The 19,850-nt window shown below is 40.9% G+C and overlaps 1 long non-coding RNA gene across 5 annotated transcripts in view; it reads right to left on the bottom strand.

Moving 5' to 3' along the window:
• Positions 1–3,944: 3,944 nt before the first annotated feature.
• The window catches only part of LOC117405669 (uncharacterized), a 69,022-nt gene continuing 53,116 nt past the window's right edge, over positions 3,945–19,850 (bottom strand). For all 5 annotated transcript variants that reach the window (XR_009329567.1, XR_009329564.1, XR_009329566.1 and 2 more), the window contains one exon: positions 3,945–6,586. This is a non-coding gene — a long non-coding RNA (uncharacterized LOC117405669). The remainder of the gene's footprint in view (positions 6,587–19,850) is intronic.

Raw genomic sequence — 19,850 nt, 5'->3', positions numbered from 1 at the left:
CTGCAATCACACCTGCCACGCTCTGAACTGGTCCAGGCCCTGGTACTCTCCCGCCTAGACTACTGCAACTCCCTCCTGGCTGGCCTCCCTGCGTCCGCCACCCGTCCGCTCCAGCTCATCCAGAACTCTGCTGCCCGCCTGGTGTTCTCTCTGCCTTGCTTCGCCCACACTACTCCACTACTCCGCTCGCTCCACTGGCTCCCAATCACCGCTCGCATCCAGTTCAAGACTCTTGTACTAGCCTACAGATGCCTTGACCAGACTGCACCCAGCTACCTCCAGACCCTCATCTCTCCCTACACCCCCACTCAACCTCTCCGCTCCGCCTGCACTAGAAGACTGGCTCTACCTCCGCTACGCTCCCCTGCCTCCCGAGCCCGCTCCTTCTCCACCCTTACTCCGCAGTGGTGGAATGACCTTCCTACAGATGTCAGGCCTGCCCAGTCCCTGACCACATTCCGGCGTCTCCTTAAGACTCACCTCTTCAAACAGCACCTGTAGAACTCCTCTGTTTGTATCCTGGGACACTATCACCCTTCATTTAAATGTGCTTTATTTTGCTCTTATCGGCCCCCTATTTTACTGCATTTAATCCTGTACTTCAGAATATTGTAATCTGCCAAGTGTTTAACCTGTAGTATTTTGTACTTAATCATATCCTGATGTAACTATCACTATTTAATCATATCCTGATGTAACTATCACTATTATCTGCTGTATTATTGAATTGTGGTTTGTCACACTTGAACAAAAATTATTGTATTTCTTGCTCTTATTGTATTACTTGTATTGTAACACTTGAAATGTATTTGTATTTGCTTGCGATTGTAAGTCGCCCTGGATAAGGGCGTCTGCTAAGAAATAAATAATAATAATAAAGGGAAGCACAGAGGGACAGAGTCTCAGGGGATTCTCAAGGTTGACTGCTAAACTGTATATTTATGTCTCTTTGTCTTTTATTTCTTAATTTGACCTAGAGATTTACCCACTGAGACCGAGGCCTCGTTTACAAGGGGGTCCTGGAAAATAATAAAACAACACAATAAAAACGTAATCAGTAGAATAGAGAGATCAAAGGATAGAATAAATCAGACAGGTATCTATGTGTTAATGTGGACTGAAGAAGGATAAGCATTGGCAGGAGATTCTAAGAAATTCCGAAATACTGTCTTTAAAACCATCTTGCATACAATCACCTTCTCTCTTTTGTGAGCAAGACATGTCTTGTGTTTGAGAAATCAGAACAGTTGAAAAGGCTGCAGAAGATAATTGTTAGGAAGATCCTTTCCTGGATGCTATGTATTGCAGGGTTAGATGTGATCAGATTTAGGGTGAGATTCTCAAAGCTCTTCCGTACACTCCAATTCGTCATGGCTCAGTATATGCTCTGTATCCCCTCGCTCGATTTCACCTGGGCATGCTCCGTGTGGCTTGGGGTTGGAACATATTTCAACGGCACATCCATTTAGTTTAATGAAGGCTGCAGAAAGCAATGGCAAGCTCTCATATTCAGTTGTACGTACTGTATTTGAAAGAGGCGGTCAGGACCCTGCCCTGCTGACAGTTAGCGCACCAAAGGGACGTTATTACCTTGCCAACAGAAGGTACTGTTTGTGTTTCTTATATGAAGAACTTCCTTACTTTAGGGAGGGTTCTGCACTTGTCCAATCTTATTGTGAATATACAATGCAGTAAAGAGGCCTGTTATTCTGGGGCCACTTTTACAAAGCACGGCTGACACTGAGCTAGCATGTTTGTACTGTTTAAAATATATATATATATATATATATATATATATATATATATATATATATTAAGATGGAACGATAAAGTTTAGTAGAAATCCACTCTGCAAGTTTATATGACTAAAGGAGAAATGTATTACTTTCTTTATTTTTTAAATGGAAGTGAATTGGGTTTAGCAGGGTGCTATCTAATACTGCTTTGTGAAACTAGCCCCAGGTCTCTCAAACACGGCTCAATGTTTTTTTTGTTTTTTTTCAATAACTCAACCCTTTGTTTTTAGTACCTTGAACTCAGACTCCTTTATTTTCTCTGGGCTCACAGTGACAGTATTTCAGGGCTTATCTGTTATCCTTGGTTTCCAGTTCAGGTCCCCCGTCTCTAAACTGTGCCAGACAGATCGATTCTCCAGTCCTGAAAATAAAACTCTCTGTTCAGCTCGACTACACCACTGCTGTCTATAGAATATTGTACCGGAGCAGCGTTCCTGAACGCTCAGCTCTGCTTCTATAGAATATTGTACTGGAGCAGTGTTCCTGAACGTTCAGCTCTGCCGTCTATAGAATATTGTGCCGGAGCAGTGTTCCTGAACGTTCAGCTCTGCTTCTATAGAATATTGTACCGGAGCAGCGTTCCTGAACGCTCAGCTCTGCTTCTATAGAATATTGTACCAGAGCAGCGTTCCTGAGCTCTGCTTCTATAGAATATTGCAGCGTTCCTGAACGCTCAGCTCTGCTTCTATAGAATATTGCAGCGTTCCTGAACGTTCAGCTCTGCTTCTATAGAATATTGTGCCGGAGCAGTGTTCCTGAACGTTCAGCTCTGCTTCTATAGAATATTGTACCGGAGCAGCGTTCCTGAACGTTCAGCTCTGCTTCTATAGAATATTGTACCGGAGCAGCGTTCCTGAACGTTCAGCTCTGCTTCTATAGAATATTGTCTCGGAGCAGCGTTCCTGAACGTTCAGCTCTGCTTCTATAGAATATTGTCTCGGAGCAGCATTCCTGAACGTTCAGCTCTGCTTCTATAGAATATTGTACCGGAGCAGCGTTACTGAACGTTCAGCTCTGCTTCTATAGAATATTGTCTCGGAGCAGCGTTCCTGAACGTTCAGCTCTGCTTCTATAGAATATTGTCTCGGAGCAGCGTTCCTGAACGTTCAGCTCTGCTTCTATAGAATATTGTACCGGAGCAGCGTTACTGAACGTTCAGCTCTGCTTCTATAGAATATTGAACCGGAGCAGCGTTCCTGAACGTTCCTGCTCGACTACAATGCTGATTACGTCACATGCTCCTAATCTTTCTACTATTGTGGGAAATGATTCTGAGAGGGAAGGTAAGGGCACAGCAATCCTTTTTTGCATTGATGTCATACTCTGAGAATTTAGTTCCTCCCCTTAAAGGACGGGATCCCTTTGTCATTGTCAACAATTACTTATAGAAACAAAGGCGGCTAAGTGAAAGTGAAAAGAAAGGCTGTGCTGACAGAACAAAGAAAGAAAAAAGAAAAAGGATCCAACGCTTGTAAATGTGGAACACACCACTCCCTGTAGTGATAGGGGAGGCTTGTAAATGTGGAACACACCACTCCCTGTAGTGATAGGGGAGGCTTGTAAATGTGGAACACACCACTCCCTGTTGTGACAGGGGAGGCTTGTAAATGCGGAACACACCACTCCCTGTAGTGATAGGGGAGGCTTGTAAATGTGGAACACACCACTCCCCGAAGTGACAGGGGAAGCTTATAAATGTGGAACACACCACTCCTCGAAGTGACAGGGTAGGCTTGTGATCCAAGCGCATTTCAAATAGATATTAAAAACTATAAATGTCAACTTATACATTTTCCGGAGTGCCTGCCATTACTGTACGTTGTAACTTTAGCGGGACACAGCAGGGAAGTGTGTTCAGTCTTCAGAAATGGGCATACAGTTGTTTTAGAGTTTTTAATATTCCCCATGTGGGAAACCAGCATGTGGTGCACATGTTCAATATTAATCAATGTCATATATTTTACCTCATATGAACTCATGCTAAAGCCCACCCACCCCCTTACAGCATATGGGTCTATATACAGGCTTCAATAAGCAGGGGAATATTAAAAACACACACACACACACACCAGAGTCAAATGAAACTGCTTTTCACGGCTCGGTAAACAGGGTAGGAGCTGTAGAGTTTATTATTATTAGAATATCATGAACAGGTTATGAGCTGTACAGTTTATTATTATTAGAATATCATGAACAGGTTATGAGCTGTACAGTCTGTGTTATTGTTATTGGAATATCATAATCCCAGACTGCACTGCAATGTGCTTTGTTTACTCTGACACACGGGGGGGGGGGGGGTTAGGGTTAGGGTTTGGGGATCGTCCCCTTGTCCTGTCCATACAGACCCCAGACTGCACTGCAATGTGTTATATACTGAAATGAAGGGAGCTTTGTTTACTCTGACACATGAGGGGAGTGGCATTGATGTTTCATTTCAAATGGTCTGCAATCCTAAATCATCTTCTCCTCCACATCTGTGTTTTGATTTCCAAGTCTACAAAAAGCAGCTTGTTTCTGGTAATGTTTTTTTGTTAGCGTTCAGGAGGAAGCCAGCGGGAGCGTATTAGTATTCTGGTACAATCTGCAGCAATCAGACTGTGTCTGGTGGTCTCCCAATAACGCTGTGCGTGTGACAGGGAGATGGATTATATCTGCAGCAGCTGAATTCCTCTCCCACTGGAAGAGAGGCTCGCTCTCCCCTGACAACAGAAAACAGGGGAACAAACAACACTGTACATGCGTCTCCAACTAGAGAAACTGACAGCTTTTCTTTCTTACCTTGGACATGCTCTCTTCATCTGGTCTTCATTTGATCCTCCTGTGCATTTTAAGAATAGTCCACAGTAAGCAATTATCTGTGGGTTTGCTGTATACATTTTATGTAAGCGTTGCAGATTATATACACAGTGTGTGTGTGTGTGTGTGTGTATATATATACGTGTAATCATGCAGCAATGGAAAATAGGTTTCGACTTCTTTAACACCAACACTGCTTTCTTCCCTATCAGTTCTAGTCACGTGACACACATTTCACACGTGTACAAACATGAAACTGGAATAACAATACACATACAGGGCAGCAGTATACATGGACAGCAATGAAACCCATCCAGACAGCTGAAACAGTCCCAGCAAGGCTGAAAGCCAATCACAGAGATTGGAATGCTGCAGAGCAGAGAACGCTGCACTGGGCTCCATGTGTGTCTCCTCCACTCAGGAGAGGGTCGCTGTGGGAGTTCTGTCTTTTGTGTGCTGTATGCTTGCAGTTTTCCCATGCTTTTCCCCATTCTTATACTCTGCAGTTACCATAGACTACCCTGGTTTGCCATGTCTCTTAATGTGCTTTACCATACCTCGCTATTCTTTACTATACTTACCCTACGCGTTACCATGCTTGCACAATGCTTTATTACACTTTGCTGTGTTTTTACTGTGGTAAACATTTATAAAAAAAATACAAACAGGGCTGGGTCCTCTCTGCAGGTGGGAATGGCTGGAGTAGATTCCATGGACGCCAGTTTGAAAGCCGCGGCACAGCCTTGTGTTTTATGGTTCTTAATGTTTTCTTTTAGCCAATGTCACTTCCTGTGGGTGGGTCCCTGCATGTCAGCTGGCTGTTTCAGTGTCTTGCGAGGTAGGAAAGCTGTAAAACTGGACAATACATTTACTAAACACTGTATTACTAAACACTGTATTACTAAACACTGTATTACCAAACACTGTATTACTCACAAATGAAGCAAAGCCAAGTCATTAGATTTACATCTCACAAGAGGAAAAAACCCGGCCCCATATCTCTTAACTGGTACGTATCCGTTTTACAAATCATGAAGTGTGTTGCATTGCATTGGAGTTAATATAGTTCAGTCTATTTAAAAAAAGATTTCCTTTTGTTTTTAAAAAGAAAAAGAAAAGGGTTTGGTTTAGGGTTAGGGTTTGGATTTGCAAAAAAGAAATGTAGGGGCTTTGGAAGTGGAGGGCCAGAGAATAATACACAAGAAAGAAAACGATGCAGTTTAAGAAACACAGACAGGAGCTGTTCTACTGTACATTGTAAAAGACAGACAGGAGCTATTCTACTGTACATTGTAAAAGACAGACAGGAGCTGTTCTACTGTACATTGTAAAAGACAGACAGGAGCTGTTGTTCTACTAAAAGCCCAGCCATAAGGGCTAGATTCTCAAAGCAATTTCATCCAAATCTTCATTAGCACGCTTTTTTTTATTTTTCAGAAAGCAAAAACACACCCAACAAAGTGACCAAATCAGAAACAAACAAGTCGGGGCTCAAGAAAGAAAGAGAAAGAAACGTGTCTCCTGCATCGCAGCGTGTCTTTATTGTAAGGAAGAAGGCAAAAGAATATTTAACAACGGTACATGGGGGCTAAAAATAATAAAGCTGTACAAAAGATACAGCACAGAGTACAGCACATGCATAGAGATTATAGTGAGAAGCTTTCCATCCAGGGCTAACATTACTGCTGGCTTGTATACAGACACAGACCTTGTTAAAGTAAGATGCATTGAGCACACGTACTAGGCAGCTGATTTGAAAACATCTGGATGCAGTATGCAGGGTGATTGCAAAGTGCTGGATCATAATGTAAAATCCTGAACAATACGTTATGAAGTTAAGTGTGTGTCCATAACTTGTATGTATGGGTAGAAACTATACTGCCTCATGAGGGAGGCGTTCCAAATGAAGTCTTATACAAATAATGCTAACTTTGAATATCACTCTTTACCTTTTTCACTTTGAAAATGTACGGTCCCAGAAAACTCTGCTGCACCTGCAAGACATGAAATGAAAAAGAGTTCATTGAATCTCTCTGTGAACCCATTAAAAGTAAAAAAAAGACTGGCTTTAAACAATACAGTTTAAAATATCTCAGATGAAACTCTGCATATACAAAATGCAGTGTTTTAATGTCTCTACAAACATGTTTGCATGACCCATTTGTATCGGGGTGTATGGTTAGGATATTGTAGGAGGCTGTGTGGTCCAGCGGTTAAAGAAAAGGGCTTGTAATCAGGAGGTCCCCGGTTCAAATCCCAGCACAGCCACTTTGTGGTCCAGTGGGTACAGAAAAGGGCTTGTAACCTGGAGGTCCCTGGTTCAAATCCTGTCTCAGCCACTGACTCGTTGTGTGACCCTGAACAAGTCACTTAACCTCCTTGTGCTCTGTCTTTCGGGTGAGATGTTGTTGTAAGTGACTCTGCAGCTGATGCATAGTTCACACACCTCAGTCTCTAAATAAATAATAATAACATTGAAGAGAGGAGTGTGAGAATGATTGCATGACAGATACATACAGCCAGCTTATTATTCCCTAAAACATCATATAGACGGTAATTGATCTCAATCCTGCTATGTTACACAATCCTATGGCAGCGTTTCATTTGCATTGCAATCTGTCCTTTCTGCAACACAGCGCAAACACATGCAGACCCGGTCAGCAAGCTGACAAAATGCTTCACAGTGCAAAACCATCTGAGAAACACAAAGACAAAGGGCACTGCAGTGGCTGCAGGCTCAGTTCATTAAGTGGGTGTTTGGGAGATAGAGCTTTTTTTTTCAACTATGCTTATAGAGGAGTGCAAGAAGTTTTAAACCTCAGTGCTATTCACAATCATTCTCAGTGCTTCTCATTGCAATCACTCAAGCACTGTCATTGAATTCAATGTGTTGAATATATACTGTGTGTTAAAGTGCTTTGACCTGAGTTCAGCAGCAGTGGATCAACAAGGGGTCCGTTTAGGTTGAGCCAGCGCCATCCAGTGGAATCCTTTTGTACTGCTTTCAATACGCAGTACCTGTGCACAAGACCTGCTCACTAGATGGTGCTACAGTTATACAGTCACTGCTGATCTAGCCTGTGTTTCATATGTCTATGGTGAAAGACAATCTGGCAGCTAGAGCGGGAGAGTTGCTCCTGAATTCGACTTCATAAAGAGTCCATCAGAAAAACAAATGAAACACTTTAGATTCTTTCATCTGAGTTCAGGGGTTGCTTTTCAGTTCCGGTTGCTTTCCATAGACATATTTAAAGCTGGATCAGATCGAGTGATCTGCCACTTTCACTCATGTTTCCTTTTGTTAAATAGTAATACACTAACTGTACACTAGATGGTGCTGGTGCTAACTAATCATATAAAGACATTTTGGTTGACCCAGCCTGTGCTATACATGTCTGCGGCAAGCAACCAGAACTGAAGAGCAGCTTCTGAACTCACAGTCAAAGCACTCCACAGACGTACACCATATTAGAGTAATTACAGTAAGAGCTGCTCAGAATGATGGCAAATATCACCAGCTACCCCCCCTTTAACGATTCCAGAAAACAGCCAGATGATCTTATATGAATGAATGCTGGACAGGTCAAGCGAACAGCAAAGCCTGGACGCACACAGCATGATATTTAGATTCTCCACATCTCAGCGCAGGGGCTCCTTGCTGCACCCCAATACCTTACTGTATCTGCCTAACGCAGTACAAAGTACTTCTCATATTACATGAAGCCACCCCGCCCCCTGTTCATACCTGCTCTACAGATACTGCACAGCAGCATGTAATTCTACATGTGCAATTAGAAACACCACAGCACAACGCACAGTACATTGCACTGGAGTTTTCAACTTGGACAGTTTATGAACACAAACTCATCTCTTTAACTTTGGTAAAACTGCACAGTAACTTATGCAGTGTCCCTGTGGTTTTTTCCATGCATTTACCATCCATCTATTACAGTCTTACACACTTTACCATGCTCACACTACACTTTCCTATAGTTCGCTAGGCTGTTGCAAAGGCATCACCTTTATATACTTTATAACCCTTTATATACTGTAGGAATGATCTAGTTTTCTGCCTTAATACATACGTGACATCACACACAGCTTTGAACTTGGAAAAGTATGGATGAACAATAAGGGCTAATGGCAATCAGATCCCTGGCCTTTCATAATAAGCAACAGACCGCCTCACCCCTCCCCAGCAACGCACCAGCAATAATAAACTTGCAGCTACCGCTGGAGTGGCAGTGAAACTGAGGCCAGCTGTAGGTCGGATTCAAGCTGCAGTCACTGGAAAATGAACCTGCAAGACAGAACCCAATTATCTGCTGAAGCAAAAGCCAGTCGCTGTTCAATAACTTGACAGAGCTGGCAGCCTGATATAGCGTTGCCATAGCAACACTTAAAAACCCACAGTGCAGAGCAGGAGGGAGAGAGGAAAAAAAAAACAAGAGGAAAGCTGTAACCCTGGAAGTCCTGCTCCTGTCTGCATTGTAATACTTCTGAGAGGAAAGCTGTAACCCTGGAAGTCCTGCTCCTGTCTGCATTGTAATACTTCTGAGAGGAAAGCTGTAACCCTGGAAGTCCTGCTCCTGTCTGCATTGTAATACTTCTGAGAGGAAAGCTGTAACCCTGGAAGTCCTGCTCCTGTCTGCATTGTAATACTTCTGAGAGGAAAGCTGTAACCCTGGAAGTCCTGCTCCTGTCTGCATTGTAATACTTCTGAGAGGAAAGCTGTAACCCTGGAAGTACATCTAATGTGTACCAATGTGTGTGTGTGTATATACAGTATATATACATTCATGTGCAAATTTATTAGAGCAACCCACGGCTTCTGTAGCTTTGATTTGTTGTGTACATGAAATCAAACCACTGGAGCTGAAACTCTAATTTAATTGATCATTTTAATAGGAGAAAAGGAACACAGAGCCACAAATGGTCAGATGCATTAGACATTTTTAGAAGTTGTTTAAGATGCCCAATTAAAGCACATTATTATTATTATTATTTTTAAATATATGCATTTAAAAAATATATAAAAAGTATGAAACAATGGCAATACTTGGTGTCACTTCCATAGATTATACCTTTCAGTTTGTGGATTTATTTATCGTCATATGTGTTTCTAAAAGGAAAAGCTTTCAGCTTTTTTAATGAAATGTTTTTTTTACGTTTAGACTTTTCCATGCGTCTTTTTAGGGGCAAACGTTTAATTACTTCTTATCTCGGATTAATAAGATTTTGTTCAGCAGTCGAGTGAGAGGGATTTGTTAAATAAAATGGATTTCCATTAAAATCAGGTCCCTTGACTCTTCTTGCAAATGTCAAGGTGTCAGCCTTGGTCATTACTGCCAGGTGATTTACAAAGCCACCAAAGTGCTAATGGTCAGGTGACTGTCTGGAGCCTTACCACAGTGTCTGGAAAAGCCAGACTGAAGCTTTTCTTTCACTCGCTCTGTTCTCTAATCAGACATCGCCGCTGCTCTCTTATCAGCCCTGATAAGGAAATGAAACCCCTCCGCCTTCAAGGGTTCTGGAGAACTGACTGGGACCACAGCCTCGGCCGCGGCTCTTTAATGCAGAATCTTCTTTAACGCAGATGCAGACATTCCCTTCAGTCCCAAATTCATTGATTGGTTTTAGAAAACTTCATTAGAAAACCCTTTTTTAGCTTTATTTATTTATTTATTTATTTATGTGTTTTAAACAATACAGTGCCGCACTAGTTAAAATGAGAATGCACTGTAGATTTTAAAGTGAGAATGCACTGTAGATTTTAAAGTGAGAATGCACTGTAGATTTTAAAGTGAGAATGCACTGTAGATTTTAAAGTGAGAATGCACTGTAGATTTTAAAGTGAGAATGCACTGTAGATTTTAAAGTGAGAATGCACTGTAGATTTTAAAGTGAGAATGCAATGTAGATTTTAATGTGAGAATGCACTGTAGATTTTAAAGTGAGAATGCACTGTAGATTTTAAAGTGAGAATGCACTGTAGATTTTAAAATGAGAATGCACTGGAGATTTTAAAATGAGAATGCACTGTACATTTTAAAATGAGAATGCACTGTAGATTTTGGCAATTTTGCAATTTGCATTTTTTTTAATTTAATGTCATTTTAATTAAAGCGATACCTGAGAAATAACACTCGTCTACTCAAGGGTGATTTTGAGGTGTGGAAGCATATTTCGCGTAGTTCTGTATCTGGAAGTGAGCAGGCACACTGATACATTATTTCTTGATGTTTCAGAAACAGGCTTTTTTCAATTCATTTTTTACATGAAATGTGCCAGATTATATATGTATGTATTTATGTGTGTATGTATGTATGTGTATATATGTATGTGTGTGTATATATGTATGTATGTATTTATGTGTGTATGTATGTGTATATATGTATATATATGTATGTGTGTGTATATATGTATGTATGTATTTATGTGTGTGTGTATGTATGTGTATATATGTATGTGTGTTATGTGTGTATGTTCTTTTTGATTATTTTAAGTATATAATTCATTTCATTTTATGTTATGTTTTGTTTTGCTTTCTTTGTAACTGTACGGATTCTCTCAAGATCTTTTGTATAAACTGTTTTGATGAAAAATAAAAACAATTGATCACAAAAAAAGAAGGAATAATAATTAAATTGGCGTTAGAAAATCTGAATCAATAATAACATACCTTGTGACAACAGGGTGGATTTACCGCTGTAAATGTATCCTTTTAGGATTATAGTGGTGAAAACTAAGCACTAAGCACTAGGGCACTAGGGCAGCAGTGTGGAGTAGTGGTTAGGGCTCTGGACTCTTGACCGGAGGGTTGTGGGTTCAATCCCCAGTGGGGGACACTGCTGTTGTACCCTTGAGCAAGGTACTTTACCTAGATTGTTCCAGTAAAAACCCAACTGTATAAATGGGGAATTGTATGTAAAATAATGTGATATCTGTATAATGTGAAATAATGTATAATGTGATATCTTGTAACAATTGTAAGTCGCCCTGGATAAGGGCGTCTGCTAAGAAATAAATAATAATAATAATAATACAATCAAACAAGTTGTGTGTGCTGCAAATAGCAGATTACTTCTACTATATAGAAATATCCTGCCATGAAAAATATATGCTTCCTATACTGTGTACTGTATGTGTGTGTGTGTGTGTGTGTGTGCGTGCGTGTGTGTGTGTGTGTGTGTGTGTTCAAAAGGGAAAAAATAACGAGGCTGGAGAAAGGGAGATAAATAAGCAGGCAGACTGATTAAAGAAACCACGAGAGCAATTTAGAAAAAGCCAGTGCTGCTTCACAGAACAATAAAAAACAAAACTGCTGCGCTGCAAACTGAAATAGTGAAGAAACACAGACGCCCCACAGGCTACATCATTTCACATTGTGAAAAACTTGTAATGTTTGAAAAATAAGACAGTTAATGTATGCATGCATGTAAAGTATCTTCTTTTCAAATGAACTGAAATCACCTGGTCCACAATAATATGCTCACAGGAAATAAGCAAAAACATGTCCCATTGAAATCCATATTCATGAAGACTGCTTGGAAATCATACCATACACCCCTGCTAATCTCCCCTGCTTTGTATACACAGAGCGTTGCAGCTCTACTGTTGTTGCTAGAGGCTTTGCGGTCGAACCGTGATCTGATTAGCTGGAATCATGCATTGTTCTGTGTTCAAAATAAATAAATAAAAAGAGCAACAATATAAGTGTAATTAAAATAAAGAAATTGATACAATTAAAAAAACACCGAGATTGCATTCCTACGTAGGTATTACTGGAAGCCGAAGCATTCTAGCACAAATCTGGGTTTAGTTAGTAAACAAAATTGCTCTGGGGAGCAGTGAAGGGAGCGTGTCAGTATTGTGCAACAGAGTGGATTTTAACCGCTGTAGATTCAAATGTTTTAAGACGTGTTAGCTCTTTTCGGAGGGTTAATTCACCATGATGTCTTTAAGGGGCTGAGCCTCCTTTGTCCTGCCTACGTTAAATTCTCTTAATATTGTATGGAATGAATTGTAAAGGTGTGAAATCTTTTGGATTTTATTTGACAGAATTAATATGCAATTCCATGTGACCCAATGTTTCAATCCTTTTATTTCAGGAGCACTTCAGGATAACCGGCTGGTCATAAAATCCTCTCTTTCCAATCAATTTCATATCTATTATTTTTCTGAGCGCTGCACTATTAGCTAATTAACCCCTTTCTGCTGCACAGCTTAAAGACTACAGTGCATTCAGCTCCCTGATACAATGCAATAGTAGCAGAGGCTAAAACAATATAGTTACCTGGAATACTCTGTACTTATGAATCTAATTAATAATCTGAGATTTCTTAATCAATAAATATTTATTTTATGTAGCACCTTTCATAGTGGACCACCATTACTAAGCGCTTTACAAGATAGTGAGGAACAATGCACAGTACATTAAATACAGTGAAATACAGGGCATAGTACATTAAATAATCATTAAAAAAAAAATGCAAATACATTAAATACAGGCATCATACATTAAATACAAGGCTAGGATGTGAATTCTAAACATTGTGGATGCGTGTGTCATACAGAATCATTTGAATAAGATGGAGCGAAAAACCTGAAATAGCAGTTTAGACAACAGCTAATAACAGATATCAGGCTTAAAGAGCACTGAAAGCAAGAGAGAGCAAGTGGGTCTTGAGAGTTGATTTGAAGCGAGCGACTGTGGGAGCTGCACGCACTGAAGCTGGGAGAGAGTTCCAGAGAGTCGGGGCCATGAAGCTAAAAGAGCTCTCTCCGAGTGTGGGGCACTTCTGCTTGGGGATAACAAGCAGGCCTGAGTCAGAGGACCTCAGCTTGTGTGAAGGGACATAGCGGGTCAGCAGGTTGGAGAGATACTCTGGACCTGTGTGATGAAGGGCCTTGGAGGCAAGCAGGAGAATTTTGAAAGTAATCCTGAATTTAACAGGTAGCCAGTGTGCAATGCAGTCTAATAAACTGTTCAGATTACAGCATCAAGGATTCAAACTTTCAAAACCTTTTTTTTTTTCCTTTAAAGATTACTTTAAAAAGTTGAATAAGTTTCTGAGAAACTGATTAGGAGCAGCATATTGAAAATCAGTTGAGGATTTGGAGGAATTTGGTCAACCCTCAGAGCCATAGAAAAAGTGACCAGCAGGCTTGCTTTGAATCAGCATTTCTGTGGCTCTGATAAAGTGTTCAGACTCCTCAATAGATGTGTCTCTCTTTGGGATGCTGTGGCTCTTTATAATTTGAGGGAGGAGGACTGGACAGAAATGTGGTATTATGATATCAGAGAAATAGATAGCAAGAGCGTGTTTCATTTCCATTATCATGAGATGACCAAGCACAGAGTTTAATGAAAAGTACATTATTGAATGGGAGGGTACCTAGCCAACAACTTTACCGAGTGCTGTGCATCTTCCAGAAGAAAACAAAAATACCCTTTTTTAAATCTCAATTTCAAACCATGTCTTTCTTCCAGTGAAAGGGGTGCGGTTAGTGATAGTTATGGTAGTTTTTAAAAAGGCCTGTATTTAAATTGTTATTTCGAAAGCATCGTTTTTCAGTTATATGGTGAAATACGGTCAAATAAAGGGTGGCGTACAAGTGTGTGTGTGTTTTTTTCACAGTAGGGATATCAAAATGCTTAATACAATGAAACATGAATTAACCTGGCCATTAACCTCGAAGTGACTGAACATGTGGCTCCTATTCACGTGTATTGATTAAAAAAAAAATGGTTCCAGTGACTTCTTAGTGTAGGTGTCTATTACAGGTTACTGCCAGTGTCTTTATTACACGTTAGTGCAGGTGTCTATTACAGGTTAATGCAGGTGTCTTTATTACAGGTTAGTGCAGGTGTCTTTATTACAGGTTAGTGCAGGTGTCTTTATTACAGGTTAGTGCAGGTGTCTTTATTACAGGTTAGTGCAGGTGTCTATTACAGGTTAATACAGGTGTCTTTATTACACGTTAGTGCAGGTGTCTTTATTACAGGTTACTGCCAGTGTCTTTATTACAGGTTAGTGCAGGTGTCTATTACAGGTTAATACAGGTGTCTTTATTACACGTTAGTGCAGGTGTCTTTATTACAGGTTAGTGCAGGTGTCTTTATTACACGTTAGTGCAGGTGTCTATTACAGGTTAGTGCAGGTGTCTTTATTACAGGTTAGTGCAGGTGTCTTTATTACAGGTTCCGCTGCAGTGTGCAGCTCACGTTTAGTTTTCAGAAGAATGCTGCACCTTTATGATCGGCGCTCTGGTTCACGCAGCTACATCACTGTAAGTTCATTAAACATTACTGGAACGTGAAGCTCTGAAAGTTTCCCTTTCACATGCAGAAATGAAAAATAAATTGATTATGTATACAAAAGTACTTCATATGCTTATTTTCAGCTATTTTCAATAATTCATGAATGAAAGTATTACAAAAAAAAAATTCTATGAACTTAAAAGTATACTGAATAAATTACTCTGTCAAAAAGAGCAGCCTTGTGGGTTCAAATAAAATGTGTTTCACCTCAAGAGAAAAATTGGTTCTAGAATAGCAATAATAATCTTGGTTCTGTCAAGTGAAACAGTGTAACTGTGCACGGTGTGTTTAATGTGATAGAGGAGGGCTGTGACACAACACCAACTAAAGCTGAAAACAGCAATTGTTCACACAAGGTCTGAAGGGATCACGAGGGACCAGCCAAAGTAATTCTCATTAACAGTGCTTGTTTTGATAAGATTCTGATGAATATCCATGCGTCTGGCAAGGTATTGCATCATTACTGACCTCATCGTACCAGAAACACATTGTCATAAAGGCATTATGCCAGATTTAAAGACACAGATCCCTCATGACTATATTTGTGAATACGGCAGCGATATGGTATTCAATGGGTTTTGAATTCCACTTTTGTTCAGAACGTCATTAGATTCACTTTGGGAAACAACATTATTATTATTATTATTATTTATTGTAAGTCGATGAGAACGCTGCCAAGCCTCATTGATAATTTGTCAGTATGAGATGTTACTGCAATACCGATGGGGTTAATTCATTATTATATATTTTCTTTCATTTACGAGGCTCCCAACTGGAGCTGACAAACAATCAAACATGAGATCGAATGGACACAGACCAAAAAAAAAAACACAACAGAAAAACAAATAAAGTGTTTTGTTCGTCACAGTCATCAAACATGAGAGAATCAGGGCAATTGAAGTTTACAGTTCACTTTAAAGGCTGAAGAACAAATTTACCATGCAAACAAAACAACTTTGTAGACAGCTTTCAACAACACAGGAACGTCCAAAACATATTAAATGTGATGCTGGTAAAACATTTCTGTTGCCATTTTAAATGTTTTCCTTTTTTATGCACTTAACACAGACTTTATAACTGTACTGATAATGCTAAAACCTGTCATTCTTTCTTATTATTTTTTTCCCAGGGGTGCAGCTGTCCTGTCCAAACTCCACCCTTATAAATGGCTGTTGTCCCGAGCAGCTTTTGCCCTCCGCCCAGGTCCCAAGAGCCTAACCCGTGATTTTAATCGAATGAGCTCACAAGTTAGGGTCTCAGGGACTAGGAGAAGTACAGCAATGTCCACTAGAGGAGTCCCGAGAGGAACCATCAGAACCCTCCCTCTCTCCGACCGTCCTCCTGCTGCTCTGCTCTGCTGCAGGAACAAACCCAGTCCTGCTGGCTTACAGAACCAGCCACGGTCCTCTGTGTATGTGTGCTTCCTTTCTCGACACTGCGGTGTGGGCCAGGCACTGTCTGCTTCCACTCTATCACGGTCTTGCTCTCCCTGAGTGACACATTTCTTCTTCTCCACATTCCTCTAATGCGGATAGATTTCCCCTGCACACAAAGCCTTGGTCCTAGCAAGCAGCATTTGCATGCCGTATTAGGAAATAAACAAAAACGTCTGGACTAAATTGCCGACTGACAGCTTTACAGGGTTCAGGGAGGTTCACTCCGAATGATTCCAACCTGTGCACATGTATTACACACAAACTATCCTCGTCTGCAAACACAATGGTTTGCTGCCCTTACAGGTTTTATCTATATAAATCTGCCTATCTATCTATCTATCGATCAGGATATATATATATATATATATATATATATATATATATATATATATATATATATATATATATATATATATATATATATATATATATAATAGTACATTTACTCCAATGCAATTTCTAGCTTTTTTAAAATCATTTTTAGCAGCAGAAGAAGCAAAAAAAAAACCCAAAAACGTGAAGAACCCTGATTGCTGCTTCAGGCTGAACCTTTTGTTTCTTCCCCTTTTTCAGAGAAGGCAAGGTTTGTCCAAAACTGTAAACTGCCCTTTGTGTTCAAAGTGTTTCAGATCCACGGTCTTTGCCCCTTTGTCCTTACTGCTAATTCAAATCGATGTCCCAAATCTCCGGGGTCCAAATAACCCCCCTGCCCATGAGGACAAGGCACGAGCCCCCTCGCCTCTCGTCTTACCCACACGGAGAGCTGCCTGACAGGAGATCTGAAATCCGTTCTTTACTGCGCTTCAGCCTTATGAAAATAAAAATGCAGAACGTCCGTTTTCTGACTCAGGATTTCAATAATAAACTGTGGTGCTAAACATGTAACAGCTGACCAAGAGAAAACAAACAACACAAAACAAGAACGAAAGAAAGAAAGAAAGAATTAAAGGAGTGCATCTTCAAATGTGCTTCCACCTCGAAGTATCTTCCAGTCCCTTTCCTCCCCCTAACCGATAACGACATGCAAAGCAACAGAACAATGACTAAGAGTTATCATCCTGTTTTCAGGAGCTTGTGCAGCCTTGCCTTTTAAAAGCAAGTGGAGACAGTCGAGCGCTCTGCTCACACATTCATTACACAAAGGGTTATTTCATGCAAGTCGAGTTCCGTGCCTTTTTGCTAAAAAAAAAAAAAAAAAAATGTAACTAAATAGAACAAATGGAAAAAATATAGTTTTGCTTTTTGTTCTTGCCAAAAATTGTACATTGGCAAACCCTGTCTACCCCCCCCCTCCGACACCCAAGAAGGTCTCCCAGACACACTCCGATTCCTCCTCCTCCTCCTCCGGGAATCAATAGCTGAATAGCTGATGCTCTGACGAATGCAAATCAGTCACAACCATTTTAGGCTGCAGACATACCTCTGGCGTTTGAATGACTGAAGTGTCACTGTCCATATTTAAAAAAAAAAAAAACAGGGCAAGAAGCTGCGAATGCTGACTCAGAGGCTGTGTGCTTGGGGGAGGAACCGGCTGGCATTTCCACTGCTCTCATCATTAACTGGCTCACCGACATCCATCACCCGCGCGCCACCGCCGGGACTGCAGCACTGCATGACACTGCCATTGCAGAGACTGCAACACTGAAGAGAAGAAGACGAGGAAGAGGAAGAACAAGAAGGCGTCTTGCTGCTGTCCTCCATTTTCCTTCGAGTCTCCCTCCTCCCTCCCTCCCTCCCTCCCCCCTTTGTTGACACAGAGAAGGAAATCATTGTGCTGCAATAAGCTGGTATCCAGCACTGGTCCTCCCCTCTGACCCCCCCCCCCCCCCCCCCCATGGGTTAATCAATACGACAAATCTTTAAATGCAGCCATGAAACCTGACAGGGAGACACACACACACACTGACACACATACACACACACACCCACCCACCCACCCACCCCCACAAACACACACACACACCCACCCACAGACCCCCCCCCCCCCACAGACCCACACTCACACACACACCTACAGACACACACAGACAGACAGACACACACAGACAGACACACACACACAGACAGACACACACACACACACACACACACACATTTCCAAAATACCATCTTTGATACCCTTTTCTTTATAACAAAATAGCAGTACTTTGCATCCAATTGCAATTAAACCAATGTGCTATTTTTATATTTATTGGGTGAGGATTGTCCCCTGTAGGCGAGTTTTGTAAACTGTTAAATGCATATTTGGTGTCATTTCTCAGCCTGAAAGCATGCAGACATCTGCACTGGTACAGGAAAAAAAAAATCTTGAAAACAAAGCGATAAATTATGAAGCGACACACATTGTAATTAATCTTATTCTCCCCCAAGAAATACAAGAACTGTAAATGATATTTTGTGCATTTGAAAGCGTGTGCAAATCCTTCACTGCAGTTCAAGGCAAATGGATACGAGTCAAATTCACAGACAATCGCTATCTAGTGCTGTGCATTCGAACATGAGAACAGATTCACTGAACTCACTTCTGCCCTGTTGCTTGCTGGTTTTATTTGAACACATAGGACTGGCTTGACAGCTGTACCTTGCACATTCCTAATGGAAGAACGGTACGTTTAACCTTCGCAAAGGTGTCAAGCAGCAGAAGTCACTTATCTCCACAGATAAGACAGAGGGAAATAAGCTCTCCGTGTCAAGCAAAAAAGCAAGAGCTCCTTTGTTCTATAAAAAAAAAAAAATTCTCAGCTTACCCACCATCCCAGGGTGCAGTGCAGAACTGCAATACCAAGTAAGGTAGCTGTTTGGGAACGATATCCAGAAATAATTCAGTTCATGCAGGTAATTTGCAATGAAATCACTGTGCAACCACAGCCGGTATCACACAGAACAGCTATGCAGCAATACACGACACCTTAAAGTTTTACTTACGGTCTAGACAAAAAAAATAAATAAAAAAAAAATAAAAAGAAGCTGAAGAAACACAGAAGCAGATACGTGAGCTGGAACAGCAGCAAGCAGCCCAGTTTAGATATCTAATGCAGCATCGGCAGACACGAGCAAGCACACCATCGAGAAGAAAAAGAAGAGGAAAACACACACACTACGGCAAATATCTATTACCATACCATCAGTGTAAGTTACACACACTGCATGCACAGCACCCACTGTACCACTTCTCTTCTACATAGAATACATATTGCCACCTATAGCTTGAGCTCCCTGCAGCCGCACACACTAGCCCTGGTCAGCGGTTCTTTATCAGTCTGAGTTCAGCCGCATCGTTTCACTCCTCCAGCACCGCTGCCCTTCCTGCTCCTTTATCTTTACAGTTACCCACAATGCCCTGGATATATTAGTGTCACGACCTCGCCGTGGCTATCAGACGAAAAAAAAAAAAAAAAGTCTCTTATTTGAATCATTGATTGTACGCTTCTAGCAAACTGCCTACTGATGTGTCTGCTCCACAGCCTGCCTCCAATAGCAGACCCTGCCCAGCTCTGC

Source organism: Acipenser ruthenus, chromosome 9 (assembly GCF_902713425.1).
Source record: "Acipenser ruthenus chromosome 9, fAciRut3.2 maternal haplotype, whole genome shotgun sequence".
NCBI lineage: Eukaryota > Metazoa > Chordata > Actinopteri > Acipenseriformes > Acipenseridae > Acipenser > Acipenser ruthenus.
This window is presented reverse-complemented; position numbering and strand designations above follow the sequence as displayed.